Source organism: Callithrix jacchus, chromosome 10 (assembly GCF_049354715.1).
Source record: "Callithrix jacchus isolate 240 chromosome 10, calJac240_pri, whole genome shotgun sequence".
Classification (NCBI taxonomy): domain Eukaryota; kingdom Metazoa; phylum Chordata; class Mammalia; order Primates; family Cebidae; genus Callithrix; species Callithrix jacchus.
In genome coordinates this window covers 76225597-76247247 of record NC_133511.1, presented here as the reverse complement: position 1 = coordinate 76247247, position 21651 = coordinate 76225597, and the positions used below count along the sequence as shown (strand labels likewise).

The following is a 21651-nucleotide window of genomic DNA, read 5'->3' as shown; positions in this document are numbered from 1 at the left end:
GCAAGGCATGCCCCAAATTCTAAGAATTAAACATTTTAAACCCCACACTGTAAATAAAACTAGAACATGTAGAAAACAATAATCATAGATTACTCTGGGGTCAGGAGTAGGAAGCACAAAACCTAATTGATTCAGTTTAACAAACACATTTTAAAGAATAAAAAGGCTGGGCACAGTGACTCACACCTGTAACCCCAGCACTTTGGGAAGCTAAGGTGGGAGGATCACTTGAATCCAGCAGTTAAAGATCAGCCTGGGGAACATAGTGAGATCCATCTCTACAAAAAATAAAAATTAAAAAATTAGCCGGGTGTGGTGGCACACAACTATCATCCCAGCTACTTGGGAGGCTGAGGTGGGAGGATTGCTTGAGCCCAGGAGGTCAAGACTGCAGTGAACCATCATCACACCACTGCACTCCAGCCTGGGTGACAGAGCGAGAACTCGTCTCAAAAAAAGAATTAAGAGAATTGACCAATCATAACTGGTCAATGATACAAGTACAGAAAAAAAAAAGGATGAGCATGAAAGAGAGCAAAGTCAATTCATGACTGCCCACAATACAGGGAAGGGCAAATATGCTACCTGTGCCCCCCCTTATATTCCCTCAGCAGTATCCATTTCAGGCCCACCAGCCCAACTTCTAACCACCACATATGTGTCTCTTGACCTAAGGACTCTGGCACCAGAGCTCATTCTTCCCATGTACGCAGTAGGATGGATGTGTCAGCCAATTGGCCACCCATCCCACTCCCTGGTCAGGAGTATCACTCAGCCAATGACTTTCAAGAGTTCGTGCATAAAGACCCAGATCTCTGGCTGAGTGCAGTGGTCCACACCTGTAATCCCAGCACACTGGGAGGCTGAGGTGAGTGGATCACTTGAGGTCAGGAGTTCATGACCATCCTGGCCAACATGGTGAAACCCCATCTCTACTAAAAATACAAAAATTAGCCAGGTGTGGTGACGCATGCCTGTAATCCCAGCTACTCAGGAGGCTGAGGCAGGAGAATCACCTGAACATGGGAGCCAGAGGTTGCAGTGAGCTGAGATCATGCCACTGCACTCTGGCTTGGGTAACAGAGTGAGACCTCCGTCTCAGAAAAAAAAAAAAAAGGTCTCTGACCCTCCGTTGGATTAATATGGAGATACACATTGTACACTGTCTCCCACTCTCCAGTGAGACTGAGCTTCAGTTGCCCACAGCGTTAACTTGTTTGTTAACACACCTGTGTTGGCTTCCTTCCTTTCCCCATTTCATTTCACTCTGCTACCACTATTTCCTGGAACCACTTCCCAATTAAACTGTTTGTGCTCAAATCCTTGTTTCAGGGTCTGCTTCTGGAGGAACCCAAAGAAGGGCAGTCCCTTGACCCAAGGCCTTAACCTACCCAGCCTCAATGGCAGGCCTTCCCCCATCCCAGGCATGGGGGGAACACCTGATTAGAACCTGTTACCATCAAATCCCACCATCATAAAACTATCACCCCTAAATCTGATTCCAAGCTCACCAAGCAATCTTCTGGTGATGATCTGGTTTCCTGGATGGTTTTCCATTTAAAAAAGTGGGGCGGGGGTGGGGGATGCTGAGTAGAGGCAGCAAATGCCTAGTCCCCAAGCAGTTTTGCTTCTCATCATCAACAAATACTTAGCAAGTAGCTTACACAATAAGCACTTGCTAGCTCAGACAATGAAACCCTATTCGGAGTGAGATAGAGACACCCTCAGTGTTGAAAAATGTGTGTTTCCAAGCCTGCCAAGATGAGAACCAGGCTCTGGACCAAGGAGATGTTCCAAGGTAAAAGCTGATTCATAAAGAGCCTAATGGAAGTCTACCAACCTCTCTTGCCAGCACCTGACCTGCACCATACCTTCTTATAGGCTCTGGTGGCAGTGTTCCACTTCTGTTAAGGGAAGCAATAACAGATGGCTTCACCATTTTTCAAACATTTGTGCTCCCTCTTTTATACTTCCTCCTTTTACTGGAGGAAAACTTGTGTACCCTCTAGTATTTTAGTTTCCAAAGCATTCACAATGCCAGGACCTCCATTTCCTGTTAGACTGCTCTCTTCTACCTGAGTCATCTAGACTATTGGTTATGAGCACAAAAAGCATAACTCTGGATTTTCTGGGAACAGCCCAGATTCCAAATATGCTGAACTTTAGCCTTAAACCATTAAAATATCCATGGAATTCTAAGATTTCTGTGTCCAACTAACCTCTCCCATATTGCATTAATACTGGGAAATAGCCCAAAACAATTTTTGCAAGACGATGTGTTCTTGATGTTGATTTGGTTCTGAAAATCCTGTTATAAAAGATTCCTGATCTGTGACACACACCCATCCTTGAGCTGTTTCTAATTCAATTACTTAGGCTTTTATATTTAGCCAAAGGTCCTTTATTTTGACCAACTCAATATTCCTTTATATACATTGTGTATCTTAAAGAATGAAACCTCTTTCATTCTTTTTTTTAAGAATTTTTTTAAGATAGAAAGAGGAACAAACTGAACTTTTTTAAGATAGGAAGAAGAACAAGTGAAAGACAAGTCATTGTTCCCAGAACACCAGTGGCCCATGGGCCCCATTGAGATGGGGAGATTCTCTCCTGTTGGGGAGCTGTCCACCAGGGAGGTGCTGACAATTTCCTGGAGTTTAGATGGGGATCGTCCTCAACAGTTGTGAAAAAGTCCACTCCACACTCCTACCACCACCACATTCCCAGAAAAAAAAAAAAAAAATATATATATATATATATATATATATATAAAATATTGTGAGAGTTTAGGGAAACATAGGCTATGCCCCCAGTTGGAGTAGGAAAGACAAGAATTGGCCCCCAGAGCGTTCTGAATGTTCTCCACTTTGCTCAAATCCAGATACAATATCTGCCAGGATTCCTTTACTCTGATTCTAAACATTCTGTGTGATGGATGCTATAGATGCCTCCAGGGGGTCTTGAATTTCCTACAGATGCTAATTCTAGAAGATCTAATAGGAAAACAAGACTGACTGCTGAAAAGGGAGAGGTTGCAGTCCCAATCCCCCTCCCACACTCTAACATTGCCTTCCTTCTCCCTTTCTGTACCAAGAATAAGGACCTGAAGCCCTAGCACCTCTCCTTACTCATGGGGCTTGAATAAAAGTACTGAATGCCTTTGAAGGGACAACTGATTGCCTCTGATGCATGTGGCAGGCTGGCTGACTCTGAAAAAGTCACTCTTCCCCTATAAGCTGTCTCTCCTCATATGTAAGATGAGAAATCCCAGGACTCACAGCCCTTTTGCTGTCTCACTGTCCTCTGGCCATCTTTCCTCCTCTCCTCAGTTGGATGTTTCCCTGCCAGGGTATCCACAGCCTCCTTGCAAAAAATTTCCAGCACTCAAGTTCCCCAGCACTAAGGACTCCCAAGTTCTGGAAGCAAAGGCCTCTGGAACAATCATGGGTATTGGGGTATCAGATGAACCTGAAAGCCTTGGTCCTGGAATATATAGAGTGAGGAAGGGCAGAAAAAGCAAGGAAACCCCCCTGGATTTCCTGGGGGAAAATCCAGAAGCATTGTCTCCCTCTGTTTTTTAAGGTAATATTTTATTTTTATAAACATGATACATGCTTATTATAAAAATTCAAACAATATTGTAGAGCACAAATTAAATTTTTTTAAATCTTCAGTATCCCATCACCACCAGATAACCATGGCTGACAAAATGAACATTGTTGCAGATATCACTCTCCTTATTTGCAGAGAGAAGGATGGATAGGTAACTAAGAAAGGAGAGAGAATGGATGTATGGAGAGATGAATATAAGAAGTGGTTTAGAAAGAGATCATATCTTACATGCTATTTAATAAAATGTATAAAATTTAATTTTTCTTGAATTTGAGAGAAGACAAGCATGTTCTGGTATTACAGGCATGAGCCACTGCCCCTGGCCCAAAGGAGACAGTATTTCTCAAAGATGTTGTACTGCTACATTTAAGAAAATATATTAGAGAACGATCCAAGATGGCCGATCGCTAACATCCCGGGATTGCAGCTCTCAGGGAAGGCGCGGAGAACTAGAGGACGCCACACTTTCAGACAAATTCTGGTCGCTCACGGAGCAGGAGATCCCCCAGTGGAGGAAACACATGGGTGGCCAGCGCGACTCTCGTGGCCGGTGCAGCGGTTCCGCTGGCACCTTGGCGCGGCAGCTCTCAGAGCAAAGTAAACAGGTTCGGAGGACCGGCCCGGGTCCCCAGCAGGACACCAGAGCCTGGCAGCGGCTGTGACGGCACCTTGGCACGGCAGCGCTCGGCGCAGAGTAAACAGGACCGGTTCCCCTTCTGACCGAGGTTTGGAGCCCCGGGAAGGCAGAGTCGCCTACTACCGACACAAGAAGGAAGCCCGACAGGAGAATCCTGGGCAGAAAAGCACCCTCATTTTTAACGCCGCTGCTCTGGCCCTGGGAACTAACAACCTGGACGCCCACTCAAGAGACCTAATCTGAAAGTTGGTAATTTCAAAGACGACAGGAGGATAAATTACAATGACGGGAAGAAACCAGCGTAAAAAAGCTGAGAATACTCAAAATCAGAACGCCTCTCCCTCTAAAGATGATCACAGTTCCACATCAACAATGGAACAAAGCTTGATGGAGAAGGAGCGCATCCCAATGACAGAATCACTCTTCAAGGAATGGATAATAAGAAACTTCGGTGAGTTAAAAGACCATGTTTTAGCCCAACGTAAAGAAACTAGGAACTTTGAAAAAAGGTTTGATGAAATACTATTGAGAATAGACAACTTAGAGCGGAGTATGAGTGAATTAATGGAATTAAAGAATGCAATACAGGAACTCCGAGAAGTATGCACAGGTTTAAACACTCGAATTGTTCAAGCAGAAGAAGGGATATCAGAGGTCAAAGTCCAACTTAATGAAATAAAACATGAAGAAAAGATTAGAGAAAAAAGGATAAAAAGGAATGAGCAAAGTCTCCAAGAAATATGGGACTATGTGAAAAGACCAAATTTACGTTTGATAGGTGTACCTGAATGCGACGGAGAGAATGAATCCAAGCTGGAAAATACCCTTCAGGATATTATTCAGGAAAATTTTCCTAAACTAGCAAAGCAGGTCAATATTCAACCCCAGGTAATACAGAGAACACCACAAAGATATTCCTCAAGAAGAGCAACCCCAAGGCACATAATCGTTAGATTCACCAGGGTTGAAACAAAGGAGAAAATACTAAGGGCAGCCAGAGAGAAAGGTCATGTTACCCGCAAAGGCAAGCTTATCAGACTTACAGCAGATCTCTCAGCAGAAACTCTACAAGCCAGAAGAGAGTGGGGGCCAATATTCAACATTCTCAAAGAACAGAACCTTCAGCCCAGAATTTCATATCCAGCCAAACTAAGCTTCACAACTGAAGGAAAAATAAAATCTTTTATGAACAAGCAAGAACTCAGAGATTTTATTACCACCAGGTCTGCTTTACAAGAGCTTCTGAAAGAAGCATTACACACAGAAAGAAACAACCAGTATTAGCCTTTCTAAAAATACACCAAAAAGTAAAGAGCACCAACATAAAGAAGAATTTACACCAACGAATGGATAAAACAGCCAGTCAACATCAAATGGCAGTAACCCTAAATTTAAATTGACTAAATCCCCCAATCAAAAGACACAGCCAAAACCCAATGGCATTTTACATCCAGACCTGTTTCACATGCAAGGATACACAAAGACTCAAAACAAAGGGATGGAGAAAGATTTACCAACCAAATGGAGAGCAAAAATAAATAATAAATAAATAAATAGCAGGAGTTGCAATTCTCGTATCGGAGAAAATAGATTTTAAAGCAACAAAGATATAGTGGTAAAAGGATCAATGCAACAACAAGAGCTAACGATCCTAACACCCAGATACGAGACTTAGATTCAATGAGACAGAAAATTAATAAGGATATCAAGGACTCGAACTCAGATCCGGAACAAGTAAACTTAATAAATATTCATAGAGCTCTCCACTTCAAATACACAAAATATACATTCTTGTCAATACCACATCACACCTACCCATAAGTTTAAATGAAACATTGATTGGCCATTATTAATACTCAATTTTTTTCAAAATAAAGCAATATTTCCATTTACTCTCCCTCTTTCTCTTCCTCTTTCTTCCTCTCCTTTACTTATTTTTTTTTTCTTTCCTTCTCTCAAAAAAAAAAAAAGAAATCAACTTGTAAACCTCTAGATCCAGGTCGGCAATGTCTCTCTCATTGCTTGATTTCCTTCCTTCCCTTCCCTCCCTCCCTCCCTCCCTCCCTCCCCGATTCCTCCCTTCCTTCCTTCCTTCCTTCATCCCTTCCTTCCTCCCTACCGTCCTTCTTCCCTCCCTCCCCGCGTCCTCCCTTCCTTCCTTTCTTCCTTAATCCCTTCCTTCCTCCCTACCGTCCTTCTTCCCTCCCTTCCTGCCTTCCTCCCCACCCCCCAAAAAAAAAAAAAAAAAGAAAATATATTATGAAAAATATACAGAGACTGAAACTTTTTTTTTTTTTGAGACCGAATTTCGCTCTTATTACCCAGGCTGGAGTGCAATGGCGTGATCTTGGCTCACTGCAACCTCCACCTCCTGGGTTGAAGCAATTCTCCTACCTCAGCCTCCCAAGTAGCTGGAACTGCAGGCTGCGCCACCATGCCCAGCTAAGTTTTGTATTTTTAGTAGAGACGGGGTTTCACCATGTTGACCAGGATGGTCTCGATGTCTTGACCTAGTGATCCACCCGCCTTGGCCTCCCAAAGTGCTGGGATTATAGGTGTGAGCCACCGTACCTGGCCAGGAATAAACTTTTTTACATGCTTCAATTTTAGGCAATATCAACTGACTGGCTGCTATAAAAGAAAAGGAAATTACCATTCTTACACTTCCGTTTCCTCCCTTCCCATACTTCCCAAATATTATGAGTAATACTGTTCTTTTTTCTATTTTTACCTCTTAATGTGAGTCATTGTCAGTGCATGTGATCAAGATGAAATGGTGCATGTCATGGAGAAATGTGATAATATGGATGTCTATATTTATAGACACCAAATAATAAAAAAAGAGAAAAAGTAACAATTTTATTTGGCTGCATAATCATAATAATAGTGTCAATGCACCTAATTACCATGCATCTAATACTTGTGTGTGATTATCATCAAAGGTCAGATCAGAAAAATAATCATAAAATCAAATGAATAGACAAACTGGATTATCACTGAGACTTCTGCAATGCTATGACTTTTGAAATCTATCTTCTTAGAGATCCCCTGGAGGAACCTTTATATGAGCTCCGGGGAAGCTTGTCCTGTCTCACAGCAGAGACAGACTTGATAATAATAGCAATAATTGGCGGGGCGCAGTGGCTCAGGCCTGTAATCCCAGCACTTTGGGAGGCTAAGGCAGGCTAATCACAAGATCAGGAGTTCGAGAAAAGTCTGGACAACATAGTGAAACCTCGACTCTACTAAAAATAGAAAAATTAGCCGGGTGTGGCAGCGGGCACCTGTAGTCCCAGCTACCTGGGAGGCTGAAGCAAGAGAATCACTTGAACCTGGGAGACAGAGGTGAGCTGAGATCATGCCACTGCACTCCAGCCTGGGTGACAGAGCAAGACTTTGTCGCCAAAAGATAATAATAATGGCAACCATTTCTAACATTACCACTCACTGCCTGCCAAGCACAGGCTCTACTAGTTTACATATATTGGCTTATTTAATCTCCCAACATCTCAATGAAAGATGTACTATATTCTTAATTTAAAAGTGAGGAAACTGAGGCAGAGCTATTGAGTCACATTCAAGTTCCCACACTAGTGAGTTATAAACCTCAAATAGTCACAGTAAGTAGCAGAGATGGAATTTGAACACTGTTTCCTTGACCTCAAAACTCATCAAGCTACTTGCCCTTGGGTTAATCACTCATTTTCTCCGAGACATCATGTCTTCCATAAGCTAGGGACTAATAAGGAACTTCCATGCCTGTCACCCAGGGCTTCACTGAGGATCAAGTAAGCAGTGCTTGGGAAAGGGCTTTGAAAAGCAGCATTATTATCTTCTCCTCCAGCCCTCACTATGGCATGCAGCCAGTGGCCTTGGTCAGAGCTTGGGCAGGAACCAGCCTCTGCTGATGAGAAAAACATTACCATGAGGCCACAAAAACAAAATAATCCTCCTGCCAGAAGACAGTTAGATGGGGTGGGCAGGGAATTCCAGCGGCCATGAACACTTAACCAAGTCCATGTTCAGGGTGAGTTACAGCAAGACACTATTCGTTTATAAGGTTTGTCATCAAATGACAATTTCACAGTAGACTTCATTGCATGGACAGAATACCATGAGGGCCATTGACTGTTGTCTCCACTCCTTTGGGCCAGCTCTCTTTTCTCAGGTTCTCAACACTTGCTCTCCCCTGGAACAGACACCCTTTGGCTAGCTGAGCTACCAACCTGCCTCTCTGGATGTGATACCTGAAAAGTGAGGGCCAGAAAAAAGCCTTTTAAAAACTCAGCCAGTGTAAAGAAAACACCAGGCCAGCATTAGGAGCCCTGGGGGCTATGGGAAACAGAAAAGCTGATTTCTGGCCCTGACTCAAAACCATGACCTCGGGCAAGTCCCTTCTCTTCTCAGGGGTTTTGCTTTCCCATATGTAATACAAGGGCTTCCTGGATGCTCTCTCAAGGCCCTTCTACCTCTGCCCTCATGCTGACTATTCTGGAGAGAGGTGCAGTACGGATATGACTGGCTGTGATTTATCTGGGAGGTTTCCAGAAAGAGAGCAATCAAGCAAGAATCTGAGACCACAGATTAAGACAAACTGCAGTTTCAGAACCCTTGGCCAACAACACAAAGTTTTAAACCCACGGCAGTTGGTTTGTAGGGCAAAAAGAAGATAGTACTGTCTGGAGAAGCATCTGGGGATGTGTTTTTTAACAAATGTTGCTGGCATCCTCTATTGTATTCAAGGCACGTGGAAAGGGGGAGGGAAGGAGAAGCTACGGAAGCTCCCAAGGTGAATAAGACATGGTATCAGCCCTTATGGGAGATTATAAACTAGGGGAAAAGACTCTTGTATACTAAGCTAAGAGGAATGAAAAAGGTATTGGATGGGGCTGTCTGCACTCACCGTGGGATGTAGCAGGAGCCCCTCTAAGTCCCGTGCTAGGCATTACATGGTGAAAGGTCAAAGAGAGGGTCCTCCCTGGTCTAGAGGGAGGAAAGTTGGCTAGGCAGAAGGGATACTCTTAAATAGTATTCCAGAACCTTCAAAAAGAGGAGAGAGCTCTATAGGTCTGGGAATCAGTTGCCACTCTAGTTTCATACCTCTAGGTCAAGACCTGTTTCTTGAAAGGTCTTCCATTTCTCCGTAAGCAAAAAGCAAGAGCCACAGTGTCTCTCCCCACTGCTCCACCCCTAGCATCCGAAGCTCATTCTTTTCACAAGAAGCCAAGATTTCTAAACTTGTTCCCAGTCTTGTCACTTACCTTGTCACTGGCAGGGTTTCTCTCTGAGAGATGGATTAGGGTTCCATCTCCCAGGGAGCCTGTAGCTAGGTCTGGTCAAGAGAATAGAGGCTGGATCTTCCCATTAGATAATCAGAATTGTGGTAATATTTCTGCCTTGCGGACTTTCTGTGCGGTGCTTCTGGTCTAATGTGTAGCCCAGACAGACAGAGACAGCTGATCCAGGACTTCCAGTTGGGCCAGGAGTAATGACTACAATGCCAACAGGTCCATTCATTCAGACCTCCCTCCTGAACAAACCTGAAAGACTATGATCCAGGACTTTGTGAAGCTGACAAAAGAATTATTTGAAAGGCCTAAAATCCACCTATGATATTAACCATGTAATACTGTTGTTAATTATACATACATATAGATATACATGCATGCATCTACAAACATACATATATATACACATGTATGCATATATGCATATACATTTATATGTATGTATATGTGTGTATATACATGTACATACACATATATATAGTTACATGTGTATATATAGGCTATACATATATACACATACATGCATGTATATATATATACATGCATACACATATACAGTGACTTCAAATAAAGTACAATCATGGCCTAGGGGCCTGAGGTTAACTGCCAATCCCCCTCATCAAAATGAAACTGGCTACAGGTAGAGTTTCTGTGACAGCCTTTTATGGTCTACCTCTGCCTGCTCTGACTGTACATCTGCTCCCCTACTTCTCCATCTTGATGATCTATATCCCACACAGACCCACACTTCCTTTACAGGTCCCATTTACCAACTGATAAATGTGGAGAATTATCAGTAATTGATCTGATCTATAGCTGTGCAGGATGTAGATCATCATTTTTCCACAATTAAAAGTAAAAACATAAAAGGAGATCAACTCCTTTTTATTTTTAACTGTGGCAAAAAAGCCACACACACAATGGAAAATTTACTATCTTAACCATTCTTAAGTGTACAGTTCAATAGTGTGAAGTATGCTCACATTGTTGTTCTTCCCTTTAGCACTTACCTAAAAGTCTTGAAGCAACACAGTCTTCATTTGTTATGGCTAGATTGCTTCCAGAAATTTGACTCCTCTTTGCTCCTGCACAGATCTGTATAGAGCTGAAGTGCAGGAGGCTCATACTTGACCTCAAATGCACTCTACCAATGACCATTATAAATTATCTGCACATTTTGCTGACTCCGTGGATAAAAGCAGGTCAGCTCCCTGCAGCCAAGAGTCTTGGGCCAGGCAATGGCATGGGCTCCCTTCCAGGAAACCAGTCGCAAAAAGGAACCGATCTACTTGTGTTCACAACACAAGAGTTGGACTCTTCACATCATATGGGGACAGCAAAGGACTGTGCCTTTATGAATGGTAAGCACCCACCTGTATGACCCCAGCTTTGACCTTTGGAGGAGGCACTTGGAAGAAGCAAGTTATGTAATGTCAGGTTCCTCATCTGAAAAATGGGAATAATATCTATCTTATAGATTATTTCAAAGCTTGAAAAAGATGATGTCCATGAACTATTTATTCTCAAGTGGTAAACAGTTTCAAATAGTCATATGGTAAGTGCTTTTTATCCCAAGTTAAATTTCTCAAATTCATTTCTACCTTGCAATGTACTATACTTCATAATATGTCCACTCTTTGAACTTCTATTTTTTTATGTAATTGACAAAGAAAAATGTATACATTTGTATCCATGATATTTGATCATGGATGCATTGTGGAAAGACTAAAAATTAACATAACCATTATCTCACATATAAAGAGACTTCAAAAATTTGTGAAAAATACGTCTTATTAAAAAAACTATGCATGGATTTAAAATTTTTTCTACACCAATATAAACTCATACTGACGTGCTATAACATGTATGAACAGGATCTAGTTTCAGGCACTAAGAAGGCTAAGACATGAGTTTGAAAAGAGTCTCTATCAGAGCAACATGAATTCTGCTAAAATTGAAAAAGAAACTTCAAATTTATGGTGAAGCTTGGGTAGAAGAATGATAAAATCACTGATGCTTTTAAAAAGTTTATAGGGACAATGCCACAAATAAATTGGCAGTTTGCAAAGGGATGCCTCATTTTAGAAAGGGATGAGACAATGTTGATGATGAAGCCTGCAGTGGCCACTCATCCACATCAATTTGTGAGGAAAAGAATCATCTCATTTGTGCCCTAATTAAAGAGGACTGACAATTACCAGCATACACACACAAAAAATAACTAACACCACAGACATTTCAATTGGTTCTGCTTACACAATTCTGGCTGAAAAATTAAAGTTGAGCAAACTTTCCACTCAATAGACGCCAAAACCATTGCACCCAGATCAGCTGCAGACAAGAGCAGAGCTTTCCATGGAAAGTTTAAATAAGTGGGATCAAGGTCCTGAAGCATTTCTTTGAAGAATCATAATGGGAGATGAGAGGTGGCTTTACCAGTATTATCCTAAAGACAAAGCACAATCAAAGCAATGGCTACCGAGGGGTGGCAGTGGTCCACTCACAGCAAAAGTGGACAGGTCAAAAGCAAAAATCATGGCAACAGTGTTTTGGGCTGCTCAAGGCATTTTGCTTGTTGACATTCTGGAGGGCCAAAGAATGATAACATCTGCTAAGTATGAAAGTGTTTTGAGAAAGTTAGTCAAAACTTTAGTAGAAAAATGTCCGGAAAGCTTCACCAGAGAGTCCTTCTCCACCGCGACAATGCTCCTAATCATTCCTTTCTTTTTTTTTTTTTTTTTTTTTTTTTTTTTTTTTTTTTTTTTTTTTTTTTGGCAGGGAAATCGCTTGAACCCAGGAGGCTGAGGTTGCAGTGAGCCGAGATCACGCCACTGCATTCCAGCCTGGCAACAGAGCAAGACTCCGTCCCAAAACAAACAAATATAATCAGAGCTAAAACCTAGATATTTTATGTGTTTCTTTTTTTTTTTTTAGAGGGAAAAAGAGAAAAAGAAGGGGAAAAAAGAAAAAGAGGGAAAAAGGAATATTACTTCATTCCTAGAATGGGTTTCAATATGGGTTTCAATAATGGCCGATCAATATTTTGAGTGTTTAAAGTGGTTAATGCATATTTTATGTGTTTAAAATGGAGACCTCTATTGTGTTTATTTGTTCTGGCTCTGAGTTCAAGTCCTGGATATCGTTATCAATTTGTTGTCTCGTTGAATCTAAATCTCATTATGTGTCTTATGTATCTGGGTGTTAAGATCTCTTATTATTACATTAATCCTTTTACCCTTGCATCCTTGTAGCTTTGAAATCTATTTTATTAAGTGTGAGAATTGCAACTCCACTTTTTATTTATTTATTTTTGCTCTCCATTTGGTTGGTGAGTTTTTTTCCATCCCCTTGTTTTGAGTCTTTGTATATCTTTAGATATATCGTTAGATTTTGTGGATAATGTATATTTTGTGTGTTTAAAATGGAGAGCTCTATTGAATTTATTTGTTCTGGATCTTAGTTCCAGTCCCAGATATCGTTATCAATTTTCTGTCTCATTGAATCTAAATTTCATTATGGGTCTTATGTATCTGGGTGTTAAGATCTCTTATTATTACATGAATCCTTTTACCCTTGTATCCTTGTAGCTTTGAAATCTATTTTGTCAAATGTGAAAATTGCAACTCCTGCTTTTTATTTATTTATTTTTGCTCTCCATTTGGTTGGTACGTTTTTTTTTCCAACCCTTTATTTTGAGTCTATGTATATCTTTGGATATACCGTTAGATTTTGTCTGTATCTTTTGATTGGGAGATTTGGTCGATTTAAATTTAGGGTTGCTGCCATTTGATATTAACTGGCTATTTTGTCCTTTCGTTGATAAAAATTCTTCTTTATGTTAATGCTCTTTACTTTTTGGTGTATTTTTAGAAAGGGTCATACTGGTTGTTCCTTTCTGTGTATAATGCTTCTTTCAGAAGTTCTTGTAAAGCAGGCCTGGTGGTAATAAAATCTCTGAGTACTTGCTTGTTCCTAAAAGATTTTATTTTTCCTTCAAATGTAAAGCTTAAATTGGCAGGATATGAAATTCTGGGCTGAAAGTTCTGTTGATTAAGTATATTGAATATTGGTCCCCACTCTCTTCTAGCTTGTAGGGTTTCCATTGAGAGATCTGCTGTAAGCCTAATAGGCTTACCTTTATGGGTAACTTGATCTTTTTCTCTGGCTTCCCTTAATATTTTCTCCTTCGTTTCGATCTTGGTGAATCTAACGATTATGTGCCTTGGGGTTGGTCTTCTTGAGGAATATCTTTGTGGTGTTCGCTGTATTGCCTGGGGTTGAATAGTGTCCTGCTTTGCTAAATTAGGAAAATTTTCTTGGATAATGTCCTGGAGAGTATTTTCCAGCTTGAATTCATTCTCTCCATCACATTCAGGTACACCAATCAAGCGTATATTAGGTCTTTTCACATAGTCCCATATTGCTTGGAGACTTTGCTCATTCCTTTTCATCCTTTTTTCTCTATTCTTGTCTTGTCGTTTTGTTTCATTAAGTTGGTCTTTGACCTCTGATACCCTTTCTTCTGCTTGATCCATTCGGCTGTTTAAGCTTGTACATATTTCACTAAGTTCTCGTGTTGTATTTTTCAACTCCATAAGTTCATTTGTATTCCTCTCTATATTGTCTATTCTTTTCAACATTTCATCTAACCTTTTTTCCAAGTTCTTAGTTTCTTTACATTGGGTTAGAACAAGTTCCTTTAACTCCCAGAAGTTTCTTATCATCCACCTTTTAAAGCCTACTTCAGATAATGGAACACAGTCCTTTTCCATCAGGGCTTGTTCCGTTACTGATGAGTCCTTTTCCATCAGGGCTTGTTCGGTTGCTGATGAGTCCTTTTCCAACAGGGCTTGTTCCGTTGCTGATGGGTTCTGATTTTGAGTATACTCGGCCTTCTTAGGCTGTTTTTTTCCCTTCATTGTAGATGAACCGCCTTTCTAATTAGTTTTCTGAGTCGACGTCCGACTTATTGATTCCCAGTGCTGGGATCCGAGCAACCCACTGTGGCAGCCTAAATAGCAGCGGTGAGAATGATGATGCTCTTCTGCCCGGGAATCTCTGGTCTGGCTTCCCTCTTGAGTCCGCAACAAGTGGCTCTGACTTCCCGGAGCTCCAAACTCCGGTCAGTAGGGGAAGCAGTCCCGTTGGCTCTGCATGAAGAGCTGCTGCGCCGAGACACCGGCAAAACCGCTGCGGCGGCCACAAGAGTCGCGCTGGTGACCCATGGGGCTCCTCCACTGGGAATCGGCTAATCGGTGAGTGACAAAAATTCGTCTAATGATGTGGCATCGTCTCGTTCTCTGAGCTTTCAGTGGGAGCTACGATCCTGAGCTGTTAGTGGTCGGCCATCTTGGATTGATCTCCTAATCATTCCTTTCATCAAACAAGGGCAATTTTGACAGTGTTTTGGTGGAAAATAATTACACATCCACCTTAAGTCCTGATTTGGCTCCTCTGACTTCTTTTTTGTTTCCTAATCTTAAAAAGTCTTTAAAAGACACCCATTTTCTTCAGTTAATAATGTGAAGAAGACTGAATTGACATGGCTACGTTCCCAGGACCCTCAGTTCTTTAGGAATGAACTAAATGGCTGCTAACATCAATTACAACAGGGTCTTGAACTTGATGGAGCCTATACTGAGAAATCAAGTTTATATTTTGTATTGTAATTTTTAAATTCCATTTTTCCATGAACTTTTTGAAGTCACGCACCTATCATTTTTTCCTGGTGAGAACATTTAAATCTATTCCCTTAGCAGTTTTCAAGTTACAACACATTGTCATTAACTACAGTCACATCGTTGCTCAATGATCTGCTGAATCTGTTCCCCCGTCTAACTGAATTCTCGTATCCTTTAGACAACATCTCCCAACCTCCCTACCCTAGTGGTAAGTGCTTAATAAGTAGAAATATAATATTTGTTGCTGTTATTGGACCCAAAATTTTCCCAATCCCTGCAGGCCTGCCAGCATGAGTGAAGATGCTTTAACAGTAATAGATCTAATTTCACCAGCTAATGTTCCCCTTTAATAACTTAGGCTTTCACTCCTGTGGAATGCGTCTTACAGGAGTTACCTTTGCCCATGAGCAAATCTCTTTCTAGGGCATCTGCTACCCTGTAGGGCCCTAGTTTCTGATACTGCTCTTTGCACTCAGTACCACCACAGATGTGTGTAACCTTCCCTATGTCATGTAGGCTCTCTCCCTGTGTGTCACACCCAGCAAAAGTATCCTGAAGAACTGTGGATGGTGCACCAATGTTTTGCATTCTTTGTAAAATGGCTTCAGTTTTTACTTAGAATTCCCTGTTTAGCACAAGATAGGTTTGAGTGAGTCTTTTGAGATTGGGTCAAGAGAGATTTCTAAGGGATAGACAAAAATCTGTGTTAGTATTTCATCCCCCCCTCCTCCCCTGGATGGAGTGCTCTCAGCAACCATGCACAAAGACATCTGGGAAGCCTAACCCTTCAGGTCACCAGCCATGGTGGCCAAATCTGTCCCAGATCAAGTGATACAACCTATACTAAGCAAAGATCTAGCACTGTTATTCTATGGGGCTTTGACATTCCAAACACAATCTCCCAAACACCTGCCCTGTATTAGTTATTTGTTGCTGCATAATGAGTGATTCCAAACTTAGTAGCTTTTTTTATGAGGTCAGGAATGTGGGAGTGGCTTAGCAGGTGGTTCTAGTTCAGAGCCTCTCTGGGGGATGCCATCAAGGAATCAGCCGGGGCTGCAGGCATCTGAGATTTGATTGGCAGGAGGCTTTAGTTCTTTGCCACATGGGACTCTCCATAGCTTATGACATGGCTTCCCCAGAGTAAATTATCCAAGAGAGGATGACTGAGACAGAAACTACAATCATTTATAACCTAATCTTGGAAGTCACATACCATCACTTTGCCATAGTCTACTGATCACACAGACTTACACTGGTACCAGGTGGGAAGGGACTACCCAAAAGTGTGAATACCTGGAGGTGGAGGTCACAGGGAGTTGCCATCGTAGCTGCCACCACACACCCCCTGCACTCTTCAGCTTCAGCCTCTACAATCTTGCCTGAAAGGAGCCCATCTTTCTTTTTTTTTTTTTGAGACGGAGTTTCGCTCTTGTTACCCAGGCTGGAGTGCAATGGCGCGATCTCGGCTCACCGCAACCTCCGCCTCCTGGGTTCAGGCAATTCTCCTGCCTCAGCCTCTCGAGTAGCTGGGATTACAGGCACGCGCCACCATGCCCAGCTAATTTTTTGTATTTTTAGTAGAGATGGGGTTTCACTATGTTGACCAGAATGGTCTCGATTTCTTGACCTCGTGATCCACCCGCCTCAGCCTCCCAAAGTGCTGGGATTACAGGCATGAGCCACCGTGCCCAGCCCGGAGCCCATCTTTCATTATAGTCAAAGAGGGGAGTTTAGGGGCCCTAAGGATAGAATTAAGTAATGGCAAAGTAGCACTGGAACTCAAGGATATGTGTGTAAAAGATAAGAACCAGGAAAAGAAAGAGCAGGATCAAAGAGGACAGAAGTAAATCAGAGGGCACAGAGCCTTGAAGGAAAATAAAAAGCAATATTGTAGGACAGTAAAAGCTGAGAATAGACAGAAGCCCTGGATCCTCAGGGAGGCAGACTGACAGAGGTTAGTGCTTTATAACAGCAGAGGTATGTTTCCTCTTGTGCCACCTGTCCATGGCTGGGAGTTTGCTCCACATCTCACTTGGGAGCCCAGGCTGATAAAGCAGCCATCATTTGAACATCACCCACATGTGGGTGGAAAGAACGTTCTGGAGGGTCTCCTATTGCAATGAAGTTCTCTGGCCCAGAAATGATGCATGCCCCTTCCATTCACAACCCACTGGCCACAAAGGGTTACCATGGAGCCTAAAATTGCAGTCCTATCATGTTCCTGGAAGAGGGGAAAACTGGAAATGTTTTTCAGCAGCACTCATGATTCCTCCAGGTATAAGAGAAAAACAAACTTTTCCAAGAGAAAGACAGGGAAGGGACTATGGCTAGGTACCTGGGGCTAGATGGAGTCTCGCAAATGAGGCTTTTCCAGAGCTATGCTCTCTGGAAGGTCCTCTGCCTATGATCCCACTCCACCTCAGGCTCAGCTCATCCTTTGCTGCCTCACACAGCAGGCCAAAGGAGCAAGCATCTCTTGAGGCCTCTGTCCCGGGCCTGGGTCATTGATCCAGGGGGAGGATGCCCAGACGCCAGGTCACATGTTCCAAAGCAAGGCCCAAGCTGTAGGATTCATGCAAGCAGCCCTCACCCCACTTCCCAGAGATGGGTATACTTCTAGCCCTAATCTGACCACCTGACCATGGTTCTTGGTAGAAAGGGCTGGGCCATATTCTTGCCTAAACCTGTTCTCTCTCTTTTGACCAGAAGCTCAACTCCTAAGAATCTCAAGCTCGCACCCATACTAGCTGGCCCAGCCTACCCAACCCAGACCAAATATCTCATCTCCCAAGCAGACTTTTCACAGAAAGATCTGGAGGTGGCCATAAGACAATGCATGGTAGCAGTCTGGCTTGTCTCTCCACAGACTCCATGTGACCTCACACTTTTGCTCATAGTCTCACATCCAACAACTGCTTAGGTTAGAGCTGATTTAGTTACTGGTCATTCTTAAGGACTCCATTTGCTCACTCACAGATTAGGAATGCCAGAGACAACACCACCAAGGATCAAGAAGAGAGCTGGGAATATGCTGGGGTCACAGAGGTCCTGGAGCAGGTCTGAACACAGGCCAGCCTTGTTCTCCCCAGGTTCATCAGGAGGACCAATGCTACCTGATCCCAACCTCTTAACCCCATCCCCTAAGCCACCCCTAAAACGTATACAGTGTGAATGAAATCTTCATGTTTTCCATGCAAAACAAGACTTCTAGCTTCCCCTTCCACCGCAATGCCTCCTAACCCCTCCAACACAGAAATGCCAGAGCTGGCGGGGCGTAGTGGCTCACACCTGTAATCCCAACATTTTGGGAGGCCAAGGCAGGTGGATCACCTGAGGTCAGGAGTTCCAGACCAGCCTGGCCAACATGGTGAAACCCCATCTCTATTAAAAATGCAAAAATCAGCTGGCATGGTAGTGTGTGCCTGTAATTGCAGCCACTCAGGAGGTTGAAACGGGAGAAACACTTGAATCCAGGAGACAGAGGTTGCAATGAGCAGAAATCATGCCACTGTACCCCAGCCTGGGCAACAGAGCAAGACTTGGCCTCAAAAAAAAAGAAAAGAAAAGAAAAATAAAAGAAATGTTGGAGCCAATAGCACATCTCAGGCTCAGGCACTAAGAGATCAACTCTTGGGGTGGGGTTGGGGGAATGTCCACAAAAACTTAGCACATTCATCACACAACCTTTGACATTAAATTCATTCTCAGGGGCCAATCTCACCTAGTTCTTGACTGGAAATACTTACAATGGCCATGCTGCTACAGGAGGCAGAGAGAGCCTCTGAAGGGACAGCCAGGAACTCTTCATGGGGTAGGTCATATTTAACTTGGGCCTTGACAGTTGGGAAGATTCTCAATCAAAGATGCTGAGGAGGTTGCTCTGGGTGTAGAGAGAACAGCGTATACAAAGGCAAAGAGGTGAAAATTTAGCTGACTAATGGAGTATGTGTAACAGAGTAGTAGAGATAAGGCTGGAAAGACAGTTCATAAACTGACCCCAACCTCAAGAGAGCCTTGAATATCAGTGAAGTTACCCTGATTCTCAAGAGAGATACAGAATAATCAGGATAAAGAATAATCTTAACTAATGTCTTAGTCCATTTTCATACTGCTATGAAGAAATACCCAAAACTGCGTAATTTATTAAGAAAAAGAGATTTAATGAACTCACAGTCCCACATGGCTAGGAAGGCCTCACAATCACAGCAGAAGCTTAAGGAGGAGCAAAGGCTCATCTTACATGGCGGCAGGCAAGAGAGCATGTGCAAAGGAACTGCTCTTTATAAAACCATCAGATCTTATGAGACTTATTCACTATCATGAGAACAGCACAGGAAAAACCTGCCCCCATGATTCAAGTACTTCCCACCAGGTCCCTCCCACAACATGTGGGAATTATGGAAGCTACAATTCAAGATGAGATTTGGGTGAGGCCACAGCCAAACCATATCAACTAACATCTACAGAATACTTACTAGGTTGAGATTAGGCCAAGTGCTTTATATGCATTATTATCTCACAACAGCTTAACAAGTATATCCATTATTTTTCTGTTTTAAAGATGAGGAAACTTGGCTCAGAGATGTTGAGTTACTTGCCTGAAATCACAGAACTAGTAAGTGGCATGCCCAGAATTAAAACGCAAATCTGCCTGACTCCAGAACCACTAGGTGATATTAAATGATGAACAGCATGCTTACAAAAGTGCCTCTCCGTGACCTTGGTCTTAGATGGCATCGGGGGGTGGCAAGGAAGGTATCAGCCTAAAGACCGACAATTCCATGCATAGCTCAAGCCTCACCATCAGGGGTCATTTCACAGTTGACAGTTGAACAGAAAGGCTGGACATACACATTGTCTCAGCTAGCAGGGAAGGACAGGAAAGCAGCAAAAGGTTCAGACTGAATGTGATCCCTTCCCCACTCTGGACTTTGCAGAGCTGCCCTGCCTGGCTACACCAGGCCTTCTCAGAGTTGTCCTTTGGCAGAAATGTAATTCAAGTTCCTCACTGAGGGCAGAGTACAGGTTTTGGGTCTATTCTGGCACCCTTTTCTTCAGAGGCAGCCAAAACAACCCTCTTCAAAGCAGTCACTCTGGAGAACTTCCAAGGGCTTCAAGACATCTATGAGTACTGGGCCTGCAGAACAGAGTCCCATTTTCAATGCCTCTGCCTGAGGGAAGCCATGACAAGGACAGATGTTGTGGCTAGAGGGCAGCAGAGAGCTAGAGGCAGAAGCCCAAGGAGGAGCTAAGGATCACAGCTGGGAGAGCTCTTGGAGGAAGTGGCAGGGCGGGGGGCACATGGAGAAGCTCCATCTGCCAAGGAAATCCCCTCCCTTGAGTTCACACAGAGGCCAGTTCAGGTTGAGCCATGGATGCTTGGGGAACACATTGGGAAGTCAGACCAGAGGAGAAGTAGAGAGATGCCAGAGACAACACCACCAAGGGTCAAGAAGAGAGCTGGGACACACTGGAGGTCACCAGAGGTCCTGGAGCAGGTCTGAGCACAGGCCAGCCTTGTTCTAACCAGGCCGGAGGAGCGGAGAAGAATTTGGACAAAAAAGCAAAGAAGAAAAGCTGCCCAGTTCATTTTATAAGGTTATCATAACCCTGATAACAAACCCGTCAAGAACAGCACATACACACGCATGAAAAAAAAACAACAGACCAGTCTCACTTTTGAATGGGGACAGAAAATTGTCTGGAAAAAAATTAGCAAATTTAACTAAAGGACATCAAAAAAATCATCCATGATAGTCAAGGAGGGTTTAATTAACAACATAAGGATGGTTTGACATTAGGAAATGTATTAAAATTGTACAGTTCATCCTTAAGAAAATAAATCACCCAAACCTATATTCTGAAAAGTACTTGATAAAGTTCCACATAATTTCTGGTGGATTTTTATAACTTTTAAATGTTTAGGACAAGCAGAACAATCTCTTAACATAATGAATGGTGGTAATACCTTACTTAAAATTGAAATACTACAGATTGTTCCATTAAAAGCAGTAACCAAAAAAGAAAGATCAATCTTATTATTATTACTTAATATTGTTCTAGAAATTAAGATCAATGCAATAAAGAAAGGAATAAAACAAAAACCAGATGTGGTAAGAAGACAAAATTATTATTACTTTTCAGTGCTATACCTTAGTTATAAAAGCTATAAAATCCCAAGACAACTTCCAGAAATAAAATAATAGTAAAGAAGAACTTAAAAATCACTAATAAATGTAATGTGAATGAAAACAATAGGCAATATAAGTTGTTTCACATCGGGAATGTTAATGGTCAAAAGTTTGAAAACAACGTTGATAAGGGTGAGGGTAAACAGGCACCCCCAAATGTTGCTGACGATATTTTTTAATGGGGGAAAATACCATTTCTTCTCTACACTTTCGTAATACTTCTGGTCATTAAAAGTGTG

The 21651-nt window shown here is 42.4% G+C and overlaps 1 long non-coding RNA gene across 1 annotated transcript in view; it reads right to left on the bottom strand.

Moving 5' to 3' along the window:
• LOC118145818 (uncharacterized) overlaps positions 1–21651 on the bottom strand; it is a 61234-nt gene that overhangs the window by 38381 nt on the left and 1202 nt on the right. The window contains exon 2 of the long non-coding RNA XR_004731303.3: positions 18968–19101. This is a non-coding gene — a long non-coding RNA (uncharacterized LOC118145818). The remainder of the gene's footprint in view (positions 1–18967; positions 19102–21651) is intronic.